We start from the raw sequence: 7,206 nt of genomic DNA, 5'->3' as shown, positions 1-7,206 counted from the left end.
AAGATGTCCACCAGCTGTTCGGGGTCCAACGGACTGTACTTGGCCCTACTCTGTGCTGGTGTCTCTGAGACAAGTCCATCGGTGGTCTGCACACTTGTTCGCTCAGCCTGGCAGACCTGGTAGTACCAGCTATTCCGGTAGTCCTCACGGTCATGGTAGTACCAGATGTCTGCATTGATCCTTGCAAAGAGGCTGTCCATCTCACTGTCCTCCGAATGTGTGACCTTGGCCCTGCTCTGTGTTGGTGTCTCTGCGACACGTTCTTTCTTCTGTGGTTCCTGTGATTTTAACCACATTGGCAGAAAGATGTCCACCAGCTTTTCGGGGTCCAACGGACTGTACTTGGCCATGCTCTTGGACAGCTGATTTTCTAAGGAGGACATGTCCTCTGACAGTCGGTTTACCATACTGTCTTTTTCCTGGACAGTAAAGAAAGAAAGAAAGAAAGAAAGAAAGAGGGTGAAAAACAAGAACAAAAGAACAATTATTATTTTGATTGCTTGCCAAAAACCATAAGATTATAAGAAGCTCAGGCTGTGTGATGTGAATGTGGAAAAGTAGTATACAGCTGAAGGACGATCAATATGACAGATACAATGCTTAAAGTCTGATAAAGACTACAACCTGAATGTTTAACTGTATCAGCTCTCTCTGTCCCCTCCTAATGCATTTCCAATGTAAAAACACCCTCTAAAAAATCAGCCATTCAAATATCAACATGTTCATCTCACAGAGCACATTCCGGGTCAACAAGTTTTTCACATATTAAGCAGTTTTTTAAGCAGTGTCATTTTTAACATGGGAGTCTATGAGAGAGCCCTTCAACGAGGGTCATCTGCCAAATGCATCTGCTCCTACAAATGTCAATGTATAATATATTTTACTTTTGGAGACCTTTGATAAAGTTTATGAACATGAGGTGAGAGAGAGAGAGAGACAGAGAGAGACAGAGAGACAGAGAGAGGGGGAGAGAGAGAGGGAGACAGAGAGAGACAGAGCTATAGTCGCACCTGTGACCGGGTCCCTTAGAAGAACTCAGCTGAGATGGTGTTTAGTTTCTGAAAAGTTTGGTTCTGTCTGAGCCCACATTTAGAATTTGAATTGTTTCCATTAGAAAAACTTGGCAGCGGAAAACGTGACCGGCAGGTTTTCAGTTTACCGGACAAGTGTTTTTTTTACCATAAATACTGCACAAGGCTCTTAACATGGTAAAATTACAAACACAAACAGAAACACATCGGGACGGGCTCATACCAGTTTAATACCGCGGTGTGCTGCCAGCATGGAATTTAAAAAAGTCTGTTCGCTATATGCGTTTTTAAACGGCCTCAATAAAACTATATTAACTGAAAAAGATGGCTTGTCAAGTTTCAGGCAGTTTATAATGCACTTCACCTGCCGTGCACGGCACAGTATTCACGTACAGTGGGGTAAAATGTGGAGGCCGTTTGACGGTGTCAGAATTTGGATACCGCCCAACCCTAGTGCAGACACACACACACTCTTTCTCTCTCTTTGAATAAACGCCATGAAGTTGCACTTATCACTCACTACTGTTGGTACTCACCACGAATCTGACTGTATGAAGAAATGTGTAAAAGATGTTATCCTCCTCTGCAGCTGTTTCGTTCTTCCTCTCTGATCCGTCTCTTCTCGAGTTTAGTCCAGTAATCAGTTTGAGATTATTTTCCTTCGTTTACACGAACTCTCCAAAATCTCCTGCTGTCTCTCCTTGAAACTCTCCACCAACAGCTTTATTGCACAAAGGTGGACCTTTATATATCTTTGTATGCCTTTGATCTCTGAGTCATCAAAGGTACAGCCCTGCCTGCCTGTATCCATGGCAACCTGAATGTTTCTCAACTGCCCCTAACTGCAGCTCTCTCTGTCCCCCTCCTAATGCGTTTCCAATGTAAAAACACCCTCTAAACAACTGCTGCTTTTGTCCAAACCGAAGCACTCAGACAAAAAATAAAAAATTTGTGCAAAACTCTACACACAAATAAAACAACCTTACACCAAATCAGCAAAACATTGCAGATCTCTTGCAAAAGCTAATACATCTTGCTTAACTCTTCAAACCTTTGTAAAAATGGTATTTTTGTACCACACAGTTAACACAAACCATCATATTACTAAGCACACAATGTGCCAACTACACACTGATGGTATTACAGTTTTTTCTGAATGCTTAAACACTAACAATGATTCTTATAGCACAATTTCTAAAACTATTAATAGTTATAGCAAAATCACTCACTGAGTTTACAAAACTAAAAGCAAAAAAACTGCTTTACACTCAGTTTGCACTTTTGTAACACACAATTTGCAAATGTATAAATATAATCCACTTCACAGCATCTTTTTGCTGAACTGTAAACACAACTCACTGCTTTACACACAACTTCCAAATGATCAACACACTCCTAGTAAAACTACACACATGTATGGCTAGTATTTACACTACTTCCTCTTCCTCCTGCTTCCTCATGTCCTCATCCTCCTCTAATTCTCACTCTTCTCAGTCTTCTTCTCCCTCCATTGTTCTCCACACTGAAGCTTACCTGTGGCTTATTTACAGCTCATGCTGATTGCAAAGTGAACTAATGATGTAAAACAGTTCTCACATGTGACAGTGTAGCCAGACAGTTGGCAACATAGTGTAAACACCAGCCATACATGTGTGTAGTTTTACTAGGAGTGTGTTGATCATTTGGAAGTTGTGTGTAAAGCAGTGAGTTGTGTTTACAGTTCAGCAAAAAGATGCTGTGAAGTGGATTATATTTATACAATTGCAAATTGTGTGTTACAAAAGTGCAAACTGAGTGTAAAGCAGTTTTTTGTTTTTAGTTTTGTAAACTCAGTGAGTGATTTTGCTATAACTATTAATAGTTTTAGAAATTGTGCTATAAGAATCATTGTTAGTGTTTAAGCATTCAGAAAAAACTGTATATGCAGCTAAGTACAGAGTATAAGTGTCACTATAATCCAATCAGAGTACAGTACACAGTATGAGCACAATATATGATGCATGGATACAAATCTGGAGCTATAAGGTGCTAAGTTGTCATGGTGATAAGGCAGGTGATGGGGGTCCATGTAAGCTCCATCCTGGTCATTGTAGGCGTAGTTCGGCTCCCCCAGGTCATCGGTGGGGGCGTGGTCTCTGCCAGCCAGCAGATTGGTCCGTTTCAGAGCGCGGCCTTCTCCAAATGCACGGTACAGATACACCGCCATGACGAACAGCGCCACCTGCAGAGAGGCGGAAACACTCAGTGTGATGGAGCTAGAGTAACATAAGGCTACCATCCAGACTCACTGTACGAGACAGCCTCTAGTGTGTGTGTGTGTGTGTGTGTGTGTGTCTGTGTGTGTCAGTGTGTCTGTGTGTGTCAGTGTGTGTGTGTGTGTGTCTGTGTGTGTCAGTGTGTCTGTGTGTGTGTGTGTCTGTGTGTGTCAGTGTGTGTGTCTGTGTGTGTCTGTGTGTGTGTGTGTCAGTGTGTCTGTGTGTGTGTGTGTCAGTGTGTGTGTGTGTGTGTGTGTGTGTGTACTTGTAAATATTACTTCTGGGGTTCTCTTCCCAAGGAGCCCACCAACAGTGAGGGGCCCATGCAGCAACCTCGTGGGGTCCAAAATCAACCACACACACACACACACTTCCGGAAGTGTGTGTCATTTGAACCAATGAGACACGCAGCCTACCGAAGGAGGACATTTGATAGGCTACTTCACTTCTGGCATTGCCAGTTCGAGACATGGGCCTATTTTCTTATTCCGCTTGGTACCAGCGGAGTGATATCAACGTTAATGTCAACAGCGACAGGTAGGTTTGCTTCATTTGACTCTTTCTGTGATTTTACGTCTTTCTCTGGACTCTGCCTGCAGCTGAGCTGCACTCATATATCAGCTACTTCTCGCTACTAACTTCTGTTGTGAGGTACTTATCAGTAACTTTTACTACAAATTGGTAGCTTCTGCTGTCGGCTAAAACTCGCTAGCTCCACATGCTAGCTTCTTCCACTAGATACTACTGCATCGCCTGCAGCTGAAGTGCAATTACATAGATTTATAGCTCGTATGTCAGCTACTTCTTCCAAATAACGTCTACTGTCTGGTATCTATCAATGCATTTTACTGTCGGCTACAAATCGCTAGCCTTTACTGTGGGCTAAAAGTCGCTAGCTACTTCCGTTAGCTTCTTCCGCTAGCTACTGCTGCACTGCCATATATGCACAGCAAAGCACATTAATCAGGAACAGTTCAATCAAAGCAGTCTGTAATATGAGTCTATGAATAGCATTTATTGATGTATGTAACTTAGTTTGCTAGGGATGTTTTTCTGGTGCACATGCTGTGAACTCCTGACTTTGTATGAGCACAAATGTGAGTAAACAGTGTTTAACCTGCTGGCTCACTTAGTGCCACATCAGTGTTCTGACAGTGGGTACCAGTCCAGTGTTACAGATGGAGAAGCATCATTTGACTACCTTGTACCTTTGGTATGGATCTGATGTTTCTCTTTTAATAATATTGTAGATACATTCAGGTTGAATTAAATTGGTTTAATATCAATGTAAACCACTGTCTCAGAGAGGGCATAGCTGTTTTCATTGGTACTATGGTTATCTATGTAATGATATGAGCCATAATGATCAAAAGGAAGGAAAGGATTCGGCCTGCTGAAGAAGCAAAGGTGTACATTCAGTCTTCCAGTGACAAGTCAGGTTGCATACAAACATTTATTGACAGTAATAAAGGTATGGAGTTGTTATTTTAGTATGATTATATGGTCTATAATTAAGTGTTGGCTCAGTATTTCTATTAAAATGCCTCTATAGGAAGAGGAGTGTTTGCAGCCCAGACCATTGAACCAGGGGCTTTTGTACTGGAGTACAGGGGTGAACTCATATCAGTGGAAGAATGCCAGTCAAGACACTACTCAGAGAAAGAGAGTACATTTCTGTATGAATTTGAATGGCAGAATCACCGCTGGTGGTAAGCAAATCACATGTTGTGTAGAGATTCAGGCAATTCTTATTAACTCATGAGTCAAATATTTAAATAACTGATGGATGAACAAATGAAGCAGTGTTGACATGTTTGAGACATGAGAAGAGATTTATCTGTGTAGTGTTATCCTACAGTTTAAGTTGACCTCTGTGTTATGTGCTATTTAATGTTTTTACATTGTAAGTGTGTACATTTGATGATTCAGTATTACATGATTTCAAAGGTTCACTTTATTTCTCTGGCTTTTAGTATTGATGCATCCAAAGAAGATGGATCCCTGGGAAGATTAGTGAATGACAACCACAAATCACCAAACTGTGTAATAAAAAAGATAATAGTAAAGGACAGGCCACATTTGTGCCTCTTTGCTGTTCAGGCCATAGAAATTGGAACTGAAACTGATTTCAACTCTGGTGATTCCAAGTGGCCTTGGCGTGAAAAGGTGAGTTAGATTAAACATCTATCTGTGTGGTGTTTAAAGGGGTATTTATACTGTAGTGAGTTGCATTGTCTTATATATGCTGAAAAAACTTTCACATGAGCTAACTATCACTGCTAATCTTTCAGGTGACCAACAAGCAGGCTCCTGCTGGGGCAGCTGATCTGGGGATGTCCTCCACAGATCACACTTCACATGGAGATTCACACAAAGATGATGTCAGCACACAGGTAATGCAGATTCTTTCTTTTATGGCTGTGGCTGTGTACTGTCTGGTATCTTTGTTTAGATGGGAAGGTGTTTGTATTGCTTTTCCTGGTAAACGTCTCAGACTCACACACTCTGTGTTTCTATTTTGGCCCTTATGGGGCCCCTGGATGCGAAGTGATTTTCACATCAGCATCACAACATCACACACTCCTTGTTTTCCATGTTTCTCCCGTATGGATGTAATTAGAAGTTATTTTACATCAGTACTGAAAAACCTGACAGTGTCAAACTGTAAATTATAATAAGCATAATTCACCACTTCCCAGTCTGTTGTATGTCTAATGCTGTGTTTATACTGTAGTCCATTGCAATGTCTTTTATTTGCTCCGAGACATCGCAGGCTCACACACTGTGTTTCTATTTTGGCCCATGTAGGGTCCTCCTGACCTCTTCATGATTTGGGATGTTCTCAACTTGTGGGGCCTCTCTCACGTCACGCACAATTTTGATCTTTCTAGCTTTGTAGGGCCACTTTACACCAAGAACTTGTACTTTTGATTTTCCTTATGGAGCTCTTTTTTACGATAGTCCAAGTATTTTTACTCCTAAATGCATGGTAGTGTCAAATCTCAGATTATGTTAAGCTCAACTCCCAACTATCACATCTAATATCTACAGGGTATTTAGTATGTGATCCATTGCATCTCTGATACTGTTAAGGGACTTGCTCATAACTCTTGTAAAAGGCATGTTACCAGATTAATTGTAAGGCAAACGTGATATGAAAAGTTGCTTCCACACGAGCCATAGACCATGCATTAATTAGCTGTTTGGAGAACAGTTGTCTTATCACTTACCTTTTTCTACGTTCATTTTTAAGGTATATTCTTTTTTTATTCATATTTAGTTTATAGTTTCCAAGTTTTCACTTGTGGAGTACTCTGATAGTGAGGATACAGATGAAGGCTGTGGCACAGACCACCCTTTGACTTCACACTGTAATGAAGTTGTTCAAAACAAAAGAATGACAGACATTTTGGTAAGCCTCAGATACATTAAATACATAATATTGACTAGAGAAGAATTTCAAAAACCTATGGATTTCCTTGATGTAAGGAAAGTCATGAACCACATCTGCATGTGTCTCTGTTTTGCAGAAAGATGCAGTGTCAGATGTTGCTAAATCTGTGTCTGACTCAGATAAGAGTGTTGTGCTTGAAACTGATGATGATTCAATAAAGATAGATTCAGTCTGCACTCATACAATGAAGCTGTTCCAAAGCTTAGGAGGACAAAAAGTATTCTGGTATGTGTTAATGGCCATTTCTCACTTTTCCCAATGTAATATTTTTTATTACATTAAGAATGAAATGATTAAAAATATCTTGACAACTGTTTTGCAGATGGATGAAATGCCATGCTCCGATGCTCTCTATGATTCAAGTGATGATGACGATGCTCACCCTTCCACATCAAACTCTGAAATTGCTTCACAAAGGCCAAAGAGAAGTTGTTGGCACCCGGTAGGCCTTTTCTTTCCCCCTTCA

This window comes from Parambassis ranga, unplaced genomic scaffold (assembly GCF_900634625.1).
Source record: "Parambassis ranga unplaced genomic scaffold, fParRan2.1 scaffold_203_arrow_ctg1, whole genome shotgun sequence".
Taxonomy (NCBI): Eukaryota; Metazoa; Chordata; class Actinopteri; family Ambassidae; genus Parambassis; species Parambassis ranga.
Note: the sequence above shows the minus strand (reverse complement) of the source record.